We start from the raw sequence: 24,403 nt of genomic DNA, 5'->3' as shown, positions 1-24,403 counted from the left end.
TACTTTGAAGCATTCCGCTTTCCCATTCATGATTCTTTCTTTGATATGGGCTATACCCTTGTTTTCTTTTTGAGCAGCAATAATCTGGTCTCGAATAGTGGCTTCAACAGTTATATTGGTCAAACTACCTTGTTGAATTACCTCTATACTCAACTTTTCCATCTCTTGGCATAAAGTCAAATCCTTTGTTTTTACTACCAGACAATTGCAATGACTCTTTTGACTGAGGGCATCTGCAACCACATTTGCTTTACAAGAATGGTAATGTACCTCCAAGTCATAATCTTTAATTAATTCTAACTATCTTCTTTGTCGCATGTTCAATTCTGACTGAGTAAAGATATACTTTAAACTCTTGTGGTCTGTATAAATATGGCACATATTACCAAGCAGGTAATGCCGCCAAATCTTCAGAGCATGGACAACTGTTGCTAACTCCAAATCATGAGTTGAATAATATTCTTTATGTTGCTTGAGTTGTCTAGAAGCATAGGTAATGACTCGGCCTTCTTGCATCAATACACATCCAATACCAATACCCAAAGCATCACAATAAATGTCAAATGACTTCTCGATATCAGGTTGGGCTAATACTGGTGCAGTGGTTAACAGTCTCTTCAAAGTCTGGAAAGCTTTTTCACAATCAGATGACCAGATAAACTTGGCTTGGTTCTTCAACAACCCAGTGATGGACTTGGATACTCTAGAGAAATTTGGAATAAAATGACGGTAATACCCTGCCATTCCTAGAAAACTCTGAACCTAATGAACAGTGGTTAGCGGTTTTCAATCAAGCATATCCTTAACTTTGCTTGGATCAACAGCAACTCCTTCAGCTGATAAGACATGTCCAAGAAACTGTACTTCCTTAAGCCAGAAGTCACACTTACTAAACTTGGCATATAGTTGATGTTCTCTCAAGCGGGTCAGGACAATTCTAAGATGTTCCGCATATTCCTTCTTGTTCTTGAAATATACTAGGATGTCATCAATAAACACCACTACAAACTTGTCTTGCTCAGGCATGAATACTGAATTCATCAGATACATGAAATGAGCTAGGGCATTTGTCAAACCAAAAGACATTACCAAATATTCATATAATCCATATCTTGTGGTAAATGCCATTTTGGGAATATCTTCAGGCTTAATCTTGATTTGGTGATAGCCTGACCTTAAATCAATCTTGGAGAAAACTTTGGCTCTAGCCAATTGATCAAAAAGCAAGTCTATCTGAGATAAGGGATACTTATTTTTAATGGTCACTTCATTCAACGGATGATAGTCAATACACAACTTTAGGGTCCCATCTTTCTTTTTCACAAAAATTGCAGGACATCCCTAAGGTGATGAACTAGGTTGGATAAATCCTTTATTAATCAACTCTTGCAACTGAGTCTTTAACTCGGCTAATTCCTTGGGAGATATCCTATAAGCTCTCCAAGAGATCAGAGCTATTCTAGGTTTTAACTCTATGTTAAACTGAACATCCCTATCAGGTGGTAGACCGGGTAAATCCTTAGGAAAAACATCAGGGAATTCACAAACTACCGGGATATCTCTAATCTCCTTGATACAAGTTGCATAAACTCTTTCCACTAATCTCCTTAAGATTGGAAGTTGGATAAGAAGCTGAGAATTACTATCAGGCAAACTCACCCTTAATGTCCTATTCAAAGCATCTATAATAGCCTTATGCTGATACATCCAACTAATTCCCAAGATTACATCTATATCCTGATCCTTGAGAATAATCATGGTAGTAGGAAAAATATGCCCACCTAGGTTTATGGGTACCTAGTATACCATTTCCTTAGTACACAGACGTCCCCTGGGCGACTGTATAAAGAAATTTTCCTTTGTTTCCCCAATTGGAATTTCATGCTTTACGACAAAGGTTCTATTGATGAATGAAGGAGATGTACCAGAATCAAAAAGCATAACAGCAGGGTGATCGGTGACAGGAAACATACCCATCATCACTGGCTCCCCTTCCAGAATTTCCCTAGCTTGAATATAGAAAACATGTCCTATCTTCCTTTCATCTTTGCCCTTCTGAGCATTCTGATTGTTGTTCTTGTTCTGTGCTTGACCCTATTGTTGATTGGCAGGAGCCTTCTGAGAATTTGAATTATACTATTTGAGATACAGACATTCCCTGGAGAAATGACCAGACCTTCCACAATTGTAACATGGATAACTATGACCCTTGGATGTTGGAGCACGGACACCAGGAGCATTTGTCTGTTGTGGATTCTAGTAAGTTGTGGCAGGACAGACATTTGATTGTTGCTCGGCTTGGAACTATGGCGGACAATAAGGAGGACGATAATGATTGACTGGATGATAGGTTATCTTTTGCCTCTTTTGATTTCCACCAAAAGATCCAGATGGCACACTTTTTTTTCTTGATCTCCTTATGCTGCCGATATTTTTCCTCAAAAGCAATTGCAATATTCACTGCCTCATGATAAGTGACATTGGTACATGTAGCCATCATTGTCTGTAGTTTGGTATTCAGACCTCGCATAAACCATTTCTTTTTCTTAGCATCTATGTTGACATGTTCGAATGCATACTATGATAGATGATTAAACTTTCCCACATACTGCATAACCATTTGATCCCCTTGCTTCAAAGCAAGGAACTCATCCAGCTTCATGGCCATCACTCCTTCTAGAATATAATGGGCTCGGAAGGCAGTATGGAACTCAGCCCAAGTTATTGGAATGCCAGCTGGTTGCATAGCCACTAGATTTGCCCACCAAGCACCTGCTGCACCTATAAGTTGCTGGGCGGCAAACATAGGTTTCTGCATCTCCGTGCATGGAATAAGATCAAATTTTTGCTCCATGGTCTGAAGCCAATCATCAGCCTCTAGTGGTTCATTAGCCTTGGTGAACACTAGTGGTCTTGTATCTATGAAATCAACATACGTAGCTTCATGCCTGGGATGATTGCGACCATGGTTCTCTTGCATCACATTCTGATTACTCTGAGCTATCTCTCGAAGCAATCGAGCATTTTCAACAGTCACATTGACAAGGGCAGCGATAGCATTAGCTAGATTTGGTGGAACTAGTGGCGGATCAGGAATACCGTCTTCATCTTGTGAAGTACCAGGAATATGCGAACCCTGCGTACAACGCATCTGTTCATAACAAACCAAACTTTACTCACAAGCCTTTATTAAACGATAAAAGAGCTTACTACAACACATTACATTGGTTTCACTTATTTAAACACAAGCCCGCACCTACACAAGACTACTTAACTTAACTAGATCTCACTATTTACAACTCTACTCTTCTCCTCGATCACCTCAAACTTCAGGATCGGTATCTATTCCAAAAACATTTCTGCCTTCATTATCACTTTGATCGACCATCACTAATTCTTCCAGATCTTCTTCTTCTTCCTCTTCAAGTTCATCATTATCAGCAATGATGACACCAGGGTCCATTCCATCTGCTTGAGGTTCATGATTTGGATCTAGGAGATTGCTCAGCCTATGGACTTCTTCATGCAGATTGGTAGAATATTCTTCTAAATCTTCTACATAAAATTCTAGCTCATGCGCTCTAGCTCTAGCTACATCTTCCCTATGCCAAGCCTCATTCCTTCCTTCCACCATACGAACTAACATACGTTCATAGTTCTTATGAGCGGTGGTGAGACACCTCAATTTATTCCGTAACTCGCCCACATGGATAGCATCCATAGCCCTATCTCTAGTAGCTTGTGCTAACTCTGCTATAAGCCTCTATATCTCTGCCTGGGGATTAGGCCTAGAGCTACTACTGCTAGCACTATCATTCCTAGGGGCAAGCTAGTGACGAGGAACTCCTTTGGGTCCAACGGACTTACGGGGCGTTACCTTGGTATGAGCAATACTGTAGGAAGTAAGATTAATCCAAATAAGACAATCTAATACAAGTCTTAATAGCAGCCAGGATGAATTACACTATTTAACCTAGACTCACTACTTAACTCCAGACTAAGAGGGAAAATAAGTAACAAGTGGATTAATCATGATGCATGAACCGTTCTTACAAACAAAAACATCAAAGCTTATAAAGTACAAAAACAACAGTTGTTATTATATAGGGCATAATAAGATTACTACTCTACCACACAAAGCCTTTTTAATCAAATAAGGAATGGTGAGAATGAAATAAGATAAGCCAGAAGCAATTTGGACCAAATTAACAAGTTATATATATTTGTCCCAAATTATTTTGAAGTTTTTGTAAAACAATACAACAAAGACTTTGTAACGATCGCTCTGATACCACTCTGTGGCAGAACCTCCTAAATTATAGGGCCCACATGCATCTGTCACTATCCAATGACCTTTGATGACCATGCATATGTTCTAGGTAACTTAAGAAGATTGTCGGGTGTCCTCGAGGAACCTTGAATCATCCACGATTTTTTAGCAGGATCCCATTATAGAGTTATTGCAGTATTACAACATTTATTCAAATATCTACATCAGAGTAAATTAGCGGAAGTCTTACAATAACTTAGTTTACAAATCAGTTGTTTCAAACCTTACAAACTAAGTTCGATAATTATTATAAACCATAGTAGTAGTGGAGTGGCATTAGTAGCATAATACAAACACATAATATAAGTATCCTGCCCAAGGATCACACATTCACTTATCGTCATCGACCTGAACAACAGTCATGCAGCATGATCCAAAACAGACCTGCTCATGAGGCTCACTTGCAACAAGGGTCAACGAACCCTAAGTACAAAAGTACTCAACAAGACTTAACCAAAATAGAAACTAATAGAACTCAGGAATGCAAGCTCAGGGATTCAAGGTATGGCTTTAGCAATAGTCAAAGTTATTTTGCGTAAAAGCTCTTTAACAAAATTCTTTACTTTAACATATAAAATTTTATGAGAATCACCTATGAATCTACCATGATCCGTAATGAGATCATGAACTTCATAACAAACTCTTCCTCAAATCCAGCTCAAGTTTCATTTATTAACTACGATGATGAACAGAGAGTTGAGTCTCCATAATCGAGGAGTAATGATGATTCAAACCGATTAAACCCAGCTAGGGATTCCAGACCACACGACTACATATACCAACCTGCCCTCAGATCCTCTAAAACAAGAATGGGTCCGCGCCACCTGAGAATACAGTACTCCACCAATCTAGCCCATTGCCACATGGGTACACGCTATTCTCGCCATCTCTCCACTCCTAGTGCGCGAGTAGCCATTCTCATAACAGAATCACCAAGGTAAGGCTTACTGGAGTATGTGGTTAGTACTATCTCACACAGTTCAACAATGGACGGTTCTTAATCGACACAGGCGGAAAGAACCCGCTCACAAGACCTCCATGTCTTGTGGCTCTCACACACCGAGTCCACCCAGTCTAGATTTACTCTTCCACAAGCTCATATCACATGATAACATAAGTAACCAAACATAACCAAAGATCCCTTTAAAACTCGTGGGTGACAAGTAATCACCCAACTTTTATCTGTCTAAGTATGGCTAAGCATAACTAGGCATTTATGAAGTAAAACTGGTAACCAGATAGATATGGAAAAATAAGGTTGGTAATGCACCAATTAGGTTTTTACTCACTCCTAATCACTTAATGCAGTATATAAAAGCAAAAGCGATATAAATTTGTAAAACACAAGGTAGGTTTAAATGCATCCGGGGCTTGCCTTGGTTGGCGGAAAAGTCAGGTTCCAGAGTCGTCCCACTAATATCAGATCCGACCTCAACAGACAGATTAACCTCCTCTGCAACTTGATTAACTACCATGTGCTCACCTTTGTTTACTACACATAGTAACAATGCCGTGTTTAACATGATGTGGAATACAAAACATGATGCTTGATGATGGATGCAAAAGTTAAAAACTTGAATACAACTTTCCTTCGTGGTACTATTACAAGTCAAGACTAACTAAACCTTTTTCATAACACTTATTTCAATTGCCAATGATCATTACCAGCTAATGACCCAAGGTCATCACTCAATCCAAAATTTCAAACAAAACCTAAATCATTAAAGGTTACTATTTGCTTTTATGAATTAATTATTAAATTAAAATTTATGAAATAAATCAACTTGTTCCAATTGAGCTCAAAATTTTTGTAAAGTTTCATCACATGATAACTAAGTGGCAGAACAATTTTCATAATTTTTGGATAATTAATTAAGCCTAGAAAAACCATGGAAACCCATTTAATAATTAATTGAGCAATTTTTATCACATTCAAAAAGTACCAAAAACAACATTTCATATTTTTACTAAATAATATACATCACAGAGAGGTCACACAAAAATTTTTATAATTTTTGGAGCTCTAAATAATTATACACAAAAATAACAAAAGCATACACTATTCATTCAGTTCTGAAAAAGAAAATTTCATTTTCAACACTGAGTCACTGACACCCTGACCCCACCTATCATCCCTGACCTCCCACGCTGACTACGGTGACAACAGCTTTGATCGGTGATTTCTCGCCGCCGGTGAGATCAACGACGACGACGAAGACACCAACATGACCCCTACATCCCTACGCGTCGATTGGTGGCACAAACGAGACCAACCACGGCTAGGACCGAGCACGACACCGGCCATGGCGGCCACGACAGTGTGGCTGCGCTATGCCAGAGACATGAGACCGGTAGAGCTTTTACAAATGGCCCAGGAAGCACTAGGAGCTCACCCCGAACACGTTGGAGTCAAAGGCCGAGCCGGATGATCAACGGAGGCGCTGGTCGACATTCACAATAACCACGGCGGAGCAAGCAACGACGATGGCGATGTCCCAGCGACTGCGGTGGACAAAATGGTCAATCAACCAGGCACGAAGCACCATGGCATCGTGGTGAAGCTGAAACAAGGCTTCACAAGGTCAGAGGCTCACCGTAGAGCGCTGGCCATGACGGCGCTCGCTCGATGGAGATTCTACCGGCCGCGAGGAATAAAGGTGGCTAGCAGTGTTCCTTGGTGAAATCAAGTGACCAAGGTTGGTTGGCTGGGTGCGCAAGGAATAGGCAAAGCTGGGATAGGCTTTGCCGAGATGGCAACGGCGCTAGGTCAACGGCAAAAGCTCGATGGAGCGATGGTGGTGGCGACTAGAAAAACAGAGGAAGGAGAAAGAAGAACGGCGACGACGCATGGGCTTTATAGGGCGGCAAAGACGTAAGGAGATGACACACAGCAGCCTGCTCATGCTAGCGCGAAGCCGGAGAAGGCCATGGGCGCACCTGGAACGCCGAAGAAAGGCCGCCGGCGGTGACAGCTGCCCGATGGCACTGTTTGCCATAATTACAGAATTGCCACTCGATTTGAATTCCAAATTACTCCCAAATTTATGTAACAACTCAAAAATCTCCAAAAATAAAAGTTGTTCAAAATTCAAATTTCTACAACTTTGCTTTTATAACCACCCCCCTAATTTGGTCTACATTTTGAAATGCAAATTTGAATTCAAAAAGGGGACATTTAAAGAATTACGCCTTTTCAAATTACTTCAAATTTTATAAAACAACTTTGAAAACTCCAAAAACCAACTTTGTATAACTTGACAAGCTCTACACTTTTGCTTTTATGCTCAACCCCAAAATGTGCTTAGATTTTGAAATGGGTTTTCAGGGTAGGATTTAAATACTGAAAAACAGGGTTTTTGGAAAATCAATTCAATACAAAGAATTTTTAACTCAATTCAAGCCATACAAGTCAACACATATAACATAAAGGTAAACTTGTTTTAGTGAATGCACATCAAATTTTTCACTAATACAAAATGATGTACAATGCATATGATGACATGGCAGGTTTTAGTATTTAAAACACCCGAGGTGTTACAGTCACCTACAAGAGCACAGGAGCACCAGGTGGAAAGATCATCAAACAACGCAATAGAAATAGGTTTCCTTCCTCTCATGTCCTCTCTCTCTCCACTGATCATCTTCCTCCCAAATCCCTGAGCTCTTACTGTTGTTCTTCTAATTCCCCTCTATTCTCTATAATCCAGCTACAGGGTGCTAACATCTGGTACTAGAGCCATCAATTTTCATCCTCCCCCATGGATCCTTCTACGAAACTTATCCTCGACGAGATGCGTAGGCTCTTTGCCAAGCACAACGTGTATTTGGATCGGTGATTCGCCGAGCACAATGCGTCGATCGCGCCCAAGCCTGTACCATCCATGGCCATTTCGGTCGCCACCATGCTCGTGCCTTCTGCCGACACATCGGTCATGCCCGCTGCCACACTTTCCGCCGCCTCCTCCGTTAGGCCTGCGCCAATGCCTTCCACCTTCGCTTGTGTTGCGCCGCACGCCATCTCCGTCGAGCTCACCAAGACCACTGTAGTCTCTCGTATCCTCACCACGTAGCCGGGCCCCCTCTGCTACGTCCACTTCCACTCCAACGATGTAGGATTCTCACCGCCATTGTCTGCCGTTCCAGCAGGCTCGCTACACCTGACACTACGCACCATCACCACTGCCCTACCCATGCACATGCTAGTGCTAGCACCACTACCCCACCAGATCCTCTGCTCGCCAGGAGTCGCTGGAGGCGGTGGAGGAGCAGGAGGCCCGATACGACATAGCTAGATGGACGAGGGGTGCACAGCCATGGAGGACATCGCCATCTACTAGGGCCAAGATGATTGCCTCCACAACGACGGCCAGCCATTACTCGGCGGCGAGACCATCTCCTTCGAGTATGCCAATGCGTTCCCGTCAGAGCTCTCCGTCCGTGTCACCACCTACATCGACCCCACCATGCCAACTACATTTAGGCCTGCTTCCATCTCCATTCAAGCGCAAGTGGTGTTTGACAAAATGCCGAGAAGGTACAACACTATCGTCTACCCTCCTCACTCAAATGGAGTTGTTGCGTTTGGGCCTATCTCTGTCGTTCAAGAGGCCCCTGAGGTGTTTGAGGAAATGACTAAGCATATTTTAGAGATACTATGACCACCTCCCATGCATATGTCAAACATGCTATGTACTGACTGTGTACCCTCAACTTAATCCTTGGTTGACAAGAGCATACAGAGTTATTTCTCGCCTCCATCCTATCGTAGCTGGGATGCAGTGTCGCATAGGCAACCATGGCCACCACTAGAGTAGTTTGGGATGTAGGGCAATGGAGTTTAACTTAGGCCAACACCCTGGCCATCTTTCATTGGTAATACAGTTCAAGTGGTAGACCTTATCAAGTGGCTTTGCTACAATTTAGAGTGCACAGTTGCAGGATCTCTCTTTTGTTTGTATCTCATTACAGCTAGAAGAGTTAGGATGCTGGTGATGAACTAGGACTGTATCTAGTTCAAGGTCCATTGGCCACTACCTGCATGTGTTTGTGGACTATACGTAACATGAATTTTCTCTTACATAATGGTGCTAGTATCCTGCTGGCCCCTATTATAGAAAGTACCTGCTTCCAACTATTTGGTAAGGCAATACAACATTCCTCATGTGCAGCTGATTTTTTGGGGGTGTTTGAGTTGAGTGTCAATAACATAGTATTAAGGGGGCTCTTGTTGAATACTCATCAGTTGTGTTTTAGTCAATTTTGGTAGCTCACAGAGCCATCTTTACCACACAAGTATTTTAAATGGAAAATTATTGAGCGTGTGGTCCAATGTGGGCAGCATTGCCATGAATTACTCAAACTTGTAGGGCAAGTAGACAAGTTCAACAAGGAGCTTTTGACATGTATATTGGTGCTATCAGTGAGTATGTTGGCTATGCACTAATTCCAAAGCTAGTACAACAGAAGTGTGGTGGCAAGTGTCGGTGTTTCTTGCTTGAAGGTAATCGGCTAAGGGATATTGGTGAAGCTTTTGAATGTCTAGTGCTTTTCTAGCGTCAACCAGGTGAAAGGTCCTTGTGTGATTTTGGTAATTGAGTGACAACCTAGGTGGACTAATTGTGTTTATGTGAGATACATAGGTGATTAGTCCACAGGTACATATGTGTGAGCAACATATGCCATGAAGGTGAAAATGGCTTGGAGATGTTGCAAAGCTCACACATGTGATGATGAAGGAGCTCATTGCACATGAGACATGACATTGAGTCATGTGATCAAGGTGGAGAAGATCAAGACAAGACTTAGCTTGATGGACCAGTTGCAAGTGTGAAGGGCAAGTCAGAGGCTTTGGAGTGATGGACCGCATGGCGGTGAAGCTTAAGCAAGACTTGGTGTCGATGGACGAAGGCAACGGTGAAGAGTAAGTGAAGTCAAGATCGATGAACCAATATGATCACGTGATGATATGAAGTGGATCATATCATTGTTGATCATGTTGGTGCATGTGTTGCATTAACATTGAAGGAGATGAAATGGAATGCGCAAGGCAAAGGTATAACCTAGGGCATTTCATTTCACCGGTCATAGGTGTGTAAAGAAGTTGATGACCAGGTTTAGGATAGATGGCCATACTATCAAGAGGGGCAAACTTGTTTGCATATCGGTCATCTAAGTGCCACTCGAGTGATCTAACTTTGCATCATTGCTAGGATTGAGTGGCGTGGCAAGTTGAGTGGCTAATCCTTTGGGAAATGATTGTGAAAATGCTAACACACATACACATGGTGGTGTACACTTGGTGGTGTTGGCACATTTACAAAGGAGATGAAGTTGGAGTTGATGTGGATCAACTCGGCGATGGAACGGAGGTCAGAAGGGTTTGAAACTCCACCGGCGGAGTGTCCGCCCGTAGAGTGTGGATAGTCCGATGGTGCCGCTGATGCCCTATATAGAAAAGATAGGGTCTCATAGAGTGGACTGGACGCTGGTCACATGGTGACCGGACGTTGGGGTCCTATGTCCGGTCAGTGGCGGCAGAGAGCATGCAGGCATCAGTCTTCGACCAGACGCTGGCGCTGGAAGTGACCGGATGCTAGCAAGGTGCGTCTAGTCAGGCTGACATACGGTGACGTAGGCGACATAGAAAAGTTAGAGAAGGACCGGATGCTGATGTTGCATCCAATCATGACCGACCAGACGTGTCCGATCACGACTGGTACCTTACTAGAAATGACCGGACGCTGGGGTTTCTTTGTCCGGTCAGTTTGTGTAGTTGCGTCTGATCATCACTTGACCGTTGAGATCAAGTGACTGAGGTTGAATGGAGGCAACATATGGCAAGCATCCATTGACCGAACGCTAAAGTCCTATGTCCGGTCGAAATGACCGGAGCGTCCGGTCGTCCTGAGTTTTACCCAGTGAAGGGGTAATGGCCAGTTTAGCCCATGGGGCTATAAATAGAAGGTGGCCTCAGCCATGGCTGGGGCTGTGCACCTCAGGGGACTTTGTGTCCATGCTTGTGAGTGCTTGGGAGCCCTCCATCTCACATATACTTGATAGTGATCATCTGATTGTGTAAGAGAGCTATTCTAATGCGATTGCATCGTGAGGTTGCATTGAGTGGCACTAGGTGATCGAGTTGCAAGCCAGTGGTGCTTGTTACTCTTGGAGGTTGCCACCTTCTAGATGGCTTGGTGGTGGTCTCCATCGAAGCCCGCAAGAAGCTTGTGCGGTGCTCCAGAGAAGAGCTTTGTGAGGGGCATTATGCTCGCCCCGCGGGAGCCGCAAAGAACAACTCTAGTTGAGCGTGTCATTGAGCTACCCTCACTTTCGGGGTAGGTTCTTACGGTGCCCGACGTGTGGGCTTGGCGGGTGATGCCAATTAGTCACCGAACCACCAAGTGAGTGGTCAACACAACGGGGACTAGCGTGTTGGCAAGCACGTGAACCTCAGGAGAAAAATCACCATGTCAACCTTGTTCTTCCCATTGGTTTGCAATCCCCTTTCACAAGCTTGTATTTATATTTCATATACATTGTGCTTGTGTAGTTGCTCTTGTAATTAGTTAGCTTGTGTAGCTTACTAGTTACCTTCTTGCTTGTGTAGCATAGAAGTAGCTCCCTTGCGTGGTTAATTTGGTTTGTGTAACCTTGTTAGTCATATTACTTAGTTTGTGTAGCTAAGTAATTGTGCTCTCTAATTTGGCATTGGTTGCCTTGTTATTGAGCATTGCTAGTGAGCTTAGGTGGCTTTGTGCTTTTGCTTACTAGCTTGTGTAGGAGCTCTCTTGCTGCTTAAAGTACTAGTGGCATAGGTTTGTGTGACCTTGCTTCTAGAATTGGTTAGGTGAGCTCTCGCTAGCCCGGCACCTTTGTTGCTTAATTAGTATCTTTGGAAGGTGCTAGAGAACATAAATAGAGGGGTGTAGTCTTGGCTAGACCAATAGTTATAATTCCGCACTTGTTTCGGTTAGCCAACGTGATTATTTTTAGAAAGGACTATCTCAACCCTTCACCAGGGCCTCCACCTCTGCTACTTTTGCTATTGAGAGACATGCATATTTTGACTCTGTTGCCTTGGTTGTTCTTCAGTATGGTTGATGGTTATTGGATGATTTGGTATTTCTGTTTTCCTTGGAAGCTCCCATGGACTTGGACGCCCCAATGCTTACCTTTAGTTCGATGGCTAATCAGTGGTGGTGGTGATCTAGGAGCAGTAACAAGGAAATTGTTCTATTCCTACCAAACTAAAGTAGTGGCAGGGCAAGGATTCAAGCCCTGGAATGAGATTTATGTTCATGTCACGATGACAACAACATTGAAACCAGTCGATCAATCTTCTGAACATGTTCCTCGTCTTCTTCGTGCTACTGAACTCATCATAGTAAAATTGATCGATGGGACTCTAGTGAGAATATGGGAGTTGGTTAACCGATCATCAGGCCATGGAATTCCATGGGTTCTCTTTTTGGCTATTGCTTCTGTATATGGGTACCAGAACTTGCAGTGCATTCTAGCATTATTCAGCTTGTACTGGCATGTAACTTTTGATAAGGAGGTGGGGCTTGGCTGCTTGATTTAGAACATACACATGAGCAGAGTTGTCGAGTGTTTGTATCATGATCTTTTTGGTACTCTACTATTCATTAGTATGAAAGCAAAGGACTACAGTAGGAAGAACATGCATAGTCCAGCTGTTGAAGCTCTCATTGCCAAACTTCTAAAGGACTCATCTGTAGAATGCTTAGTAAGCTCTAGTCAGATGATGAAAGGATTCTATCGTGTTGCTGAGAGCCTTGCTGCTATCATTCTTGCTATACCATCTGCCAAGTTGGCAAACTCTAAACCAACTGTGATGCATGTTGTAGCTCCACATGCCCTACCCAAAGATACTAGAAGACAACTTTCCAAGAAGGAATTGAAGAAACACATGATCATCTAGTTTCCTTGGGATCCCGGTGGTTCCGATGTTCTCCATCGGCTTGGGGGCAAGCCAAAGCTTAAGAAGGGGGGAATGCTAGGGATTACTCATGGATAGGCCGTCATATGGTAAATGGGCCTTGGCCTTGGCACAGTCGAGCATTGGCCTAGATGTCAAGCATTGACCTAGACCACATGCCATCACCTACAAGAGCACAGTGTTAGATTGATCTCAATCCCAAATTGGGTCCAACGACCCAGTTGGGCCTTTGATCAGCGCCCTAATCGGGGGCACCCAATCCACTATGGCTGAAGGGCCCCTATCACACTACGCAATAAATAGAGGTGGGGGCCGGTGGCTCAAGTCACGAGGTTCGCCTGAGCCAAGATCCCCATCGACAAACCCTAATCCGATCTAGAGGGCATGTAGCCAGTGACAGGAAGCCACTAGCCATGCCACCATCGGACTGCGTCAACGCCACCACTGCACTACGCCGCCACCCGTCTTCCCCGGCCGTCATGGCCCTAGCGCAGACATTGACTCCATGGCGGACGCGAGCAGATCCTCCTCCACTACGGTGTCAGGTTTGACACATCCATCTTCTACCCCTTCCTTTCTCTCGTTCTACATACTGTTACTACACTAGTAGATGTTCTAGGATTCATGTTTCTATTCAACAGCAAGTACCCGGCTAGATCTATGCTCCTAGTGATCCTATAGGTCAAACAATGGTATTAGAGCCAGGTTTAGGTATAGATCTAGCTTATCAATGGAGATCTGTTTGGATCTGAGAAAAGAATAGAGGTTCATCCAAACCCTAACCCATCGTGGAACAAGAACAGTACCCTAACTCATCGAGGAAGATGAATAGTGACTCCAGTGAGTCAAACCCTAACCCTAACTCACGATGGGAAAGGGGAACAGCTAGCTAGATTCTATTGAGTAGACCTCGGTATGGGTACAGATAGAAAAGAAAAGAAATCAAATCAAATCAAAGAGATGAACCGAATCGAACGAATCGAATCGGGAAAAGGAACCCTAACCCTAGATCCCTAATCGGTTGAATCTAAGAAGAACAAAAGAAAGAACACATATTAGAAGGGGAAGAAGGGGAAGGGGAGGCCTGCCTCGACCACTGCTGACACCGCTATAGTGTAGCTCACCGGTGTACGAGGAGAAGAAGGCTGAGCTAGGGGCAGCTGCTCACTAGGCCCAAGCTAAGGAGGCACCACGACCAGGCCGCTCGACAGTAGCGCGCTCACCTACTGGGGAGCGCGCACACCAGTGAGGGGGCCAGCGACGGCGCCATGGCTGCCGCTCTTTGCTTGCTCATCGCTCGGTCACGGCTGCTATGCTGAGGAGAGAGCAGAGCAAGGCGAAGAGAGAGAGAGCAACAGAGAATGAATTAGGGTTTCCCTGGGGGCGCCGTGGCGTCGGTTTTTATTCTGAGCGAAACGCGCGCGTGGCCGTCGGATGAAAACGAATGCTCCAGATTCACTGGACCACCGGCCGGCCTAGGTGGGCATGTGCGGGTGGGTGGCTTTGCCGGCCCAGGCCTAGGTTGCGGCCTAGGAGGCATAGCACGCGCGTCAGCGGAGCCAGGCCTGGTCGGTTTCTTGGTCGGGCCGAAGGAACAGTACAGTTTTGAGTCATTTTTTGTTTTTTTCATTTTCCAGTAAAAGTTTTATCTCCTAGAAAATGGATAAATGGCTTAAAGAAAATAGAAAAGAGAATTTTCCTATGGGTAAAATTCACAAAATTGAGATTATTTTTCCGCTACGTATTTAAAGTTGTTATTTTCATTATTAAATTTGATATGTTGTTAGCTTATTATAATATTGTTAGCTTATTCTGACCAACGTTGATTAGTGGCAATATTATGATGAGTTTTGTCATACATTAATTCTATTTTTGCCCAATGGTGATGTAGAATTAGTGTAGAGGACAATTGTATGTTTTAATTTTGACCAACGTTGGAACTAAGGCATGCAATTATTATTGTTATTATTATGTTTATGTTCTCACTCTATATGAATTGTGTTTTCAGGCGGATACAACTTAATGGGTTGTATCAAAGAGATCCCCACTCTCAAAGGTGATAACTACATGGAGTGGAAGAAAAAGATTGACCTAGCCTTCATCTTGGCTGAGGTGGACTGGGTAGTCACCTCACCGTGTCCCACAGAGCCTGTGGCACCAGTGAGGGAGACAAACGAGGCTGATGCCGCTTGGGCAAACAGAGAGAGGGATTTTGCATCCCAAAAGATGTCCTATGACCTTGAGCATAGGAAGTGGGTCACTGCCAACAAGAAATGTTTGGCTATGATAAAGAACACGATTGAGCCTGTAATTGTGGGCTCAATCTCAGAGTGTGACACGATCATCGAGTACCTTGATAGAATAAAGAGTCAGTTCATTAGCTCTTCAAAGACATATGCTACCCAGCTGATAAAGCAGCTGCTAATAAAGAGGTACTCTGGTAATGGTGGCATAAGAGAGCACGTACTAAGGATGAGCAATTTGGCATCCAAGCTAAAACTAATGGACCTGGCTCTCAAGGAAGAGTTCCTTATCCATCTGATTTTTGCTTCCTTGCCAAAGGAGTTTAACACTTTTGTTGTCAACTACAACATACAGCCCGAGAAGTGGGACATAGAGAGGCTCATGGCTATGTGTGTGCAAGAGGAGGAGAGAATGAAAGCCGCCAATGGTGGCACTATCAATTATGTGAAAGACAACAAGAAAAAGAATAATAATGCTAACTCCTCCTCAAAGCCAAAGGGAAAGGGTCCCATGCTGCATCAGCCTCAGCAGAACAAGTTTACAGTAGAGAAAGATCAGTGTCTCTATTGCAAGAAGATGGGACATTATAAGAAAGATTGTCCCGATTACTTAAAGATGATCATGACAAAGAAAGGTGAGAACATTATTATGTTCATAAATGAATCCCTATATGTACTATATTCAAAATCTACTTGGTGGATTGACTCAGGTGCAACTGTTCATGTTGCTAATTCTTTACAGGGATTTCGTTCGACGAGGACTACGCAAAGAAGCGAAAGACACGTTAAAGTTGCAAATAGAGTCCGAGCAGATGTTGAAGCCGTTGGTGATCTTTCTCTAGAGCTTGCTAATGGTTTCATACTTTTACTTAGAGATATACTATATGTTCCCTCTCTATAGAGAAACTTGATTAGTGTTTCATGCTTGGACAATGATGGATATGATTGCCATTTTGGAAATGGCAAATGTAAGATAGCATTTAATAATGCATGTGTTGGTCTTGCTATCTTACAAAATGAGCTTTATTTATTATCACTACATGATGATGTGAATGTTGTATGCGATGATGGGAACGTTACGTGCGACAATGAGAATGTATCCTCATCTACGGATGTAAATAGAAAATGAAAGAGAGCTCACGATGCGTTGTCAAAATTATGGCACTGTCGTTTAGGCCATATTTCGAGGGGGGAATAGAAAGACTAGTTAAGAATGATATTCTTCCTCCATTAGAGCTCTTAGATTTAGAACAATGCAGAGAATGCATAAAAGAAAAGTATGTAAAGAAAATTAAGAAAGATGCCAAACAAAGTGCAGGAATTTTACAGATTATTCACATAGACATCTGTGGCCAATTTCCTGTAAAGAGTGTGGATGGTTATGATTCATTCATAACATTCATAGATGATTACTCCCGTTATGGCTACATTTATCTAATCAAAGAAAGAACTGAAGCTTTGGATAAGTTTAAGATATTTAAGGCAGAAGTTGAAAACCAACACAATTTAAAGATTAAGATAGTTAGGTCTGACTGTGGAGGGAGTACTACGGTCATCATACCTCATATGACCAAGTTCCTGGACCTACACTGGTCGAACCTCAGTAGAATGGTATAGTAGCCTAGTATTCTACACCGGTTGAACCTCAGTAGAATGGAGTAGCTATAAGGCGCAACCGTACCCTGATGGATATGGTGCGCAGTATGATAAGTTACTCCACCTTACCATTGAGCCTGTGGATGGAGGCATTAAAAACCGCCATTCAAATTCTCAATAGAGTACCAAGTAAGTCGGTGCCCAAAACACCATATGAGTTGTGGATAGGAAGAGTACCCTCACTAAACCACTTATGTGTGTTGGGGAGTCCTGCTGAGGCTAAAGTATTTAACCCAAACATTGAGAAGCTAGATCTCAAAACAGTAAGTTGCCATTCCATTGGCTACCCAGAAAATATAAAAGGTTTTTGTTTCTACTATCTAGACAAACATACAAAGTTTGTGGAAACAAGACACGATGTCTTCCTAGAGGATGAAATGATGAGGGGGAGCATGGTAGCTCGAGAAATTGACCTTAAAGAGAAATGGGTGTATGCGCCCACTCCGATGATTCATGAGCCATTTTTCTCACTACCCACTGTCGCTACACTGACGGTGCAAGACACTATGGTGCTAGCACCTGTTGTTATTCCGCCTATGGCAACAATGAATGACGATGAGGAACTTGTTCTTCAGGATCCTATAGAACCTATTGCCACATAAGAGGGGGAGCAACAACAACCTCCAACAAAAGATGTGCCAAATGTAGAGGCCCCTAGAAGGTTTCAAAGAGTTAGAAAATCAGTTATTCCTGTTGACTATAAAGTATACAACACTGAGAAATTTCAAATGGAGGATGATCCCACCTCATTTAAAGAAGCCATGAGAAGTGATCATTCATCAAAGTGGCTTGAGGCCATGGAAGATGAAATGAAATCTATGAATTCCAATAAAGTTTGGAACTTGGAAATAATTCCTAAAGGAGCCATAACAATAGGCTGTAAATGGGTCTATAAAACAAAACTTGACTCTTAAGGGAATATAGAGAGATAAAAAGCATAACTTGTGGCAAAAGGCTTTACGCAAAGAGAAGGGATTGATTACAATGAGACCTTTTCTCCAGTCTCATGTAACGATTCCTTCAAAATCATAATGGCATTAGTGGCATATTATGATTTAGAATTACATCAGTTGGATGTAAAGACGACATTTCTTATTAGAGATTTGGAGGAAAATGTTTACATGGCACAACCGAAAGGTTTTGTCATGGAAGGAAAAGAACGAATGAGATGCCGCCTAAAGAAATCCATTTATGGATTAAAACAAGCTTTAAGACAATGGTACTTGAAGTTTGATCAGACAATAAGGAATTTTAGGTTTAAAGATAATGTTTAGGACAATTGTGTCTATACAAAGTTTAAGAATGGGAAGTTCATCTTCCTTATCCTATATGTGGATGATATCTTATTTGCTAGTAGTGATGTTAGTCTACTACTGAAGACAAAGAAGTTTTTGTCCTCAAAATTTGATATGAAAGATCTTGGTGAAGCTTTGTTCATTCTAGGAATTGAGATTCACTGAGATAGAAGTAAAGGGGTATTAGGACTGTCACAAAAGGCATACATAGAAAGAATCTTAAAGAAATTTAGTATGCACAAATGTAGTCCCTCACCTGCTCCTATAGTCAAGGGTGACAGATATGGCAATTTTCAATGCCCTAGGAACCAATATGAGATCGATCAAATGAAAGCGGTTCTATATGCTTCAGCTGTTGAAAGCTTGCAATATGCTCAAGTACGTACGCGCCCTAACTTGGCATTTATTACCGGGTTACTTGGCAGATTCCAGAGCAATCCTAGAATAGAACACTGAAAATTAATAAAGAAAGCTTGCGTTATTTGCAAGGAACGAAAGGCCTCATAATAACATATAGAAGATCTGATTCACTCCATATAGTGGGATATTTAGATTCTGATTATGCGGGAGATGATAGAAAATCCATGTCTAGATATGTATTCACTCTCGTAGAGGGAGCTATTTCATGGAAAAGCTCAAAGCAAACCGTCACTACATCATCCACAACGTATGCCAAATTTGTAGCGTGTTATGAGGCAATGGGGCAGGTGAACTAGCTAAAGAAGTTCATACTCGGTTTGAAGGTGGTTGACAACATCTATAGAACACTTAAGTTATACTGTGATAATAATCCGATAATACAGTATGATCACAACAATCAATCAAGTGGTGCTGCCAAACACATTAACATGAAGTATTATGTTGTGAAAGATAAAGTCTAGGATCATGTCATAAATCTTGAGCATATAAGTACCGAAAAGATACTCGTGGATCCGCTTACAAAAGGCTTATGACCCAACGTGTTCAGAGAACATGTAGCCAGTATGGGTTTAAGGGAAAGCCTATAAAACCTGAATAAAAAAGGCACAAAGTTAAGTATCTATTTCAGAATAGAGTGGTGTGTTATAGCTATTAAATCTATCGACAATTGACTGTGACAATGAAACATGCTCTACACGCTAATCTATAATAGAATGAACAAAAGTAAATGATATGAAATTGAAAGATGGTAGGAGATCAAGGGGGAGATTGTTAGATTGATCTCATTCCCAAACTAGGGCCAACGGCTCAGTTGGGCCTTTGATCAGCGCCCTGATTGAGGGCACCTAGCCCACTATGGCTGGAGGGCCCCTGTCACACTGCGCAATAAATAGAGGTGGGGGCCGGTGGCTCAAGTCACGAGGTTCGCCAGAGCCGAGCTCCCCACCAACAAACCCTAATCCGATCTAGAGGGCGCGCAGCCAGTGACGAGAAGCCACCAGCCGTGCCACCACTACACTGCGCCGCCACCCGTCTTCCCCGACCGTCGCTGCTCTAGCACAGACATCGACTCCATGATGGACATGAGCGGATCCTCCTCCACTGCGGTGTCAGGTTTGACACATCCATCTTCTACCCCTTCCTTTCTCTCGTTATACATACTGTTACTACACTGGTAGATATTCTAGGATTCATGTTTCTATTCAACAGCAAGTACCCGGCTAGATCTATGCTCCTAGTGATCCTATAGGTCTAACACACAGGAGCACCAGTAGGAAAGATCATCAAACAACATAATACAAACATGTTTCCTTCCTCTCGAGTCCTCTCTCTCTCCACTGTTCATCTTCCTCCCAAATCCCTAAGCTCCTACTGTTGTTCTTCTAATTCCCCTCTATTCTCTACAGTCCACCTATATGTTGCTAACGGACGCTTATTGCAATCTTCCACTAGGACCATGTCCATTGCCGGTCATAGGCAACCTCCTCGCGATGAGCAAGCTCCCGCACCTCTCCTTGGCGTGCCTCGCCAAGCGCTACGGGTCGCTGATGACGGTCTAGCTCGGCACCAACTTTGTCATCGTCGCCTCCTCGCCATCCACGCGCTCGCGAGATCCTACAAACCCACCGCGCCAGCCTTTCCGGCCATAGCGCACCACCGGATGCCAGGCGCGCGAGGGCCACAGCTACAACTCCATCTTCGTCCCCCAGCCATGTGACCAAAAGTGGAGTAGGTTGTCATGGCGTAGCTATTGTCACCGAGTCATCTTGACTAGCAGGAGCCGCTGCGGCGGGATGTGGTCTGTGACCTCCTCCGCGATGTGTCCGAGAAAGCAACAGTCGTCTGGCGCCCTAGTGAGCGTTGGGCGCGTCACCTTCACATGCCCATGGTGAGGCTGCTGGGGTGGGCCATGTTCTCCTCCGAGCTCGACACGGCAACGTCCGTAGGAGATCCACGACAGCGTGCGGGAAGCCATAGTGTGTTCACAACGCCCAACGTTTCCAACTTGTTCCTGGTGGTCGCCACGGCCGACGTCTAGGGCTACAGGCGACAGATGTCGAGACTGATTGCGAGGTGTATCTAGTGATGGACTGCTAGATCGAGCAGCGGTTGCATGAGCATGGAGTCTGTGGTGCTCCTGATCGTGCCATATGGACCTGCTAGACATGATGCTTGATATGTCTGAAAGTCAAGAGGTTTGGCAGCAGAGTAACCATCGAAACCGAGCTATGATGAGAGCATTTTTTACGGTAAGCCCCAAAGTACTCTCACTTACGGTCTCTATACTTGCGGTATATATATTTTTTCTATCTGTTTGTTTTATCGGACATAGAAGGATGTGCATGACAACATATTAATTGTTTATGCAATATATAGCACACCTCAAGATTTATTTATGAGCTAGTTTTCAAATGTTGATGATCATTCTGAAATGACAACAAATTATTCCACAAAACTATATATAATCTAATCGGGGGAAAACTGTCCAAAGTTGCACTTGTTAGAGTGCACAGTAGATCTGACCTGCTCACTATACTTACGAGATGGCGCCACCACCATGGCAGGCCCTACTCAATTTGCTATTCAACATGCACACACGCCCGTGTGATCTTCGAAAGACATTATCCTAGTCCCCAGTGCGGCTCTACCGAGACATTCATGGGCTCCTCTATTACCATGTGACTTGGTGAAGTTCTAGATTTTCTGACCATGAGCTTCGGCACCACTTGTTAAAGGCATGCAATAGATCTCGTGCAGCTCCTATATCCCCACAAGGCTGGCACCACAACCAGCCTAGGTCCACGAAACCTACAACAAATAGCATCAATTTCTGATGTTGGACTAAACCTAACAACACTTCTAATAATATGTCACAAAACTAAACTTTCAAGAACCAATATAACTCACTCTCCTCTTTTGTTTTTGCAATTTGATATTGTGAAACTACACACTTATTGACCAAAACTAACTTGCTTTAAGGCTTTAAAATGTAGTAGTGTTATATGAACCTTAATATAAATGTAATTTGGCTAATCATATGAAAAAATGATGTGTAGTTTTCTAAAGTTTCTTGAAGTAGTTAAGTTATGTAAGATATTCATTCACTTAGCTCATAAAGTGTGGCATAGTTTCTCCAAAATAATGTATAAGTTTGTGAAACTTCTTTAAATAACATTCAAAACCTTAACTATTTAATTGGAATTATATTCTAGACTGGCATCCATTTTCAACCAAAGTTGTGATTTCACATAGGTGCAGGAATTTGTTGTTCTCAGAATAGGTGCACATAGGAATTTTCTTGATTTTGTTTATTAGCATCCAACAAGGACAACATAGGCTTTGAAGGAAAGATTCAAAAAAAGGCTCTGAAGGAAAGATAGGGTCTTCAGTTCTTTAATTGGAAATTAATATCCGATTACTCATCGCACATTCGATAAAGAATGAATGAACAAAACTTTAGGCATTACATCAATTTTACATATATATGCTTGTTCTATCAGAACATTTCAACATTTTATACAATATTGATAATGAAATTTGAATGGATAGGTACGGAAATAATTACTTCTATATTCACTTACTGAACAAATTTCTTTTAGGTGATCACCAATTGGATGAAAATTCATTCACACACTATGCATTAGTTACTCATGCATACATTTGATATATAAAGGTACAATGTTGGGGAAGAGACATAGTATCTATAAATAATTCGATACAGAAAAGCACCATATTAATGTGTTTCCTTCTCAACATCCACTCACCTGCAGACATGTTAGTGCTATCCACTTTATTGCTTCTCTCAACAGTTAGTAGTAGCGATATCACGATTGTCCTTTATTATTAGTTTATAATATAGTTAATAATGCATTTATTTTCCCAAATTTATTTATTTAACTATTACAAAACATTATTACATGAAGAAATACGATTCAACTAGTTTATTGCTTAATTAGTCCATACATGACAAAATTTCTACATTGCTTTTTGTCGAGTAAAATGGATATGAGGCCCTTAAACTTTCTAGATTCCCTTCTAGGCCATAAAACTCTCAAAAGTAGGATTTGACACTTTACTTTTTAAACAGTTCGCTAGGTTACTCTAGGTCCCATTGCGGACCTAGATCTTCACATGGAGTGAAGCACTTAAAAAGGCTAAGGATGTAGATCCTCACTTCGAGAATTTATAGACCTAGGTGAGATTTCAAGAACATTTCAGACCATGGATGTGCTTTAACAATTTCTTTGAAGTAAAGTGTTTTGGTTTCAAAGATGAGGATTAGGACATTTAGTACATATATAGCAAAAAGATTCTTGTTTCAAAGAAATCAATCATCATTGTTATTTAGGAACAGTTATGTATAGAGTGGTTTGCTTGTATAGCAAATACGAGGCAACATGCCACCTATATATGAAAAATAATATTTTCAAACACATTTGCATTTTTTTTGCTAATCTATTTCTTTTATTAATTAGCATGTGATTTTATACATTGTCATGCTTTAAAAAATATCAAGACTTGTTTGGTGGCACCAGTGACACAACATCCAATACAATCGAATGGGCCATGGTAGAACTGCTACAAAATCCAAAAATCATGAAAAAATCACAAGAAGAACTCAAATCAGTTCTTGGCCCAAGAACACAGGTTGAAGATTCAGACATTGGTAAACTTCCTTATCTTCAAGCGGTTGTCAAAGAAACAATACGACTTCATTCAGTTGTACCATTAATGTTGTACAAGGCAGAGGCTACAGTAGAAGTACAAGGATATACTATCCCAAAAGGAAGTAATGTACTAGTGAACGTGTGGGCAATACATCAAAATGCTCAGACTTGGTTTGAACCAGAAAAATTCATCCCTGAGGTTTTTGCAGAAGGAGATTGATTTCTTTGGTAGGAACTTCGAATTTATCCCCTTTGGTTCAGGAAAGCACATTTGCCTTGGACTGCACCTTGCAAACAGAATGCTACATGTGATTCTTGGCTCACTGCTCCATCAATTTGATTTAACTTCACCGAAGATTTAAGGAGAAGTGGTGTAGATGTGACCAAGAAATTTGGGTTAGTGTTGTCTATGGCAACCCCAATGTTTGCCATTGCAAAGAAAAAGTTACACAAGAAATAATTTATGAAATTTATGTAACTTTCATTGCAGATCAAATGAAAGGCATTCTAAGGAAGAAAGAAACATTTTGGTGCTGCCATTGCTTGCCTCAGAGGCCCTGTGTCATGCTTGGTTGCCCTAAATCCTTCTGAGATTGACTCCATTTTTGCCATTGATGCAAGATCAATCCCAGACTACTCATTCAGATTTGTGTGGGCTATGAAGTATCCTTATTTGTAGTTAAGCTACTCCTAGAACGTAGGTGCATGTTTGCTCCATGTTGTTCTTTGATTTTGTACTTGTTTCTTTGATTTTTTTTCATGTGTTAAAAGGTCCTAATGGCTAGAGGGGGGTGAATAGTCTATTCAAAATTTCTACAACAACACTTAGCAAA

At 42.2% G+C, this 24,403-nt stretch overlaps 1 pseudogene; it reads left to right on the top strand.

The window, feature by feature from the left end:
• Nucleotides 1-24,030, top strand: part of LOC136500076 (cytochrome P450 76T24-like) — a 41,604-nt pseudogene extending 17,574 nt beyond the window's left edge.
• Nucleotides 24,031-24,403: the final 373 nt, after the last annotated feature.

This window comes from Miscanthus floridulus, chromosome 13, assembly GCF_019320115.1.
Source record: "Miscanthus floridulus cultivar M001 chromosome 13, ASM1932011v1, whole genome shotgun sequence".
Lineage (NCBI taxonomy): Eukaryota > Viridiplantae > Streptophyta > Magnoliopsida > Poales > Poaceae > Miscanthus > Miscanthus floridulus.
Note: the sequence above shows the minus strand (reverse complement) of the source record. Positions and strands in the feature narration are given on the sequence as shown.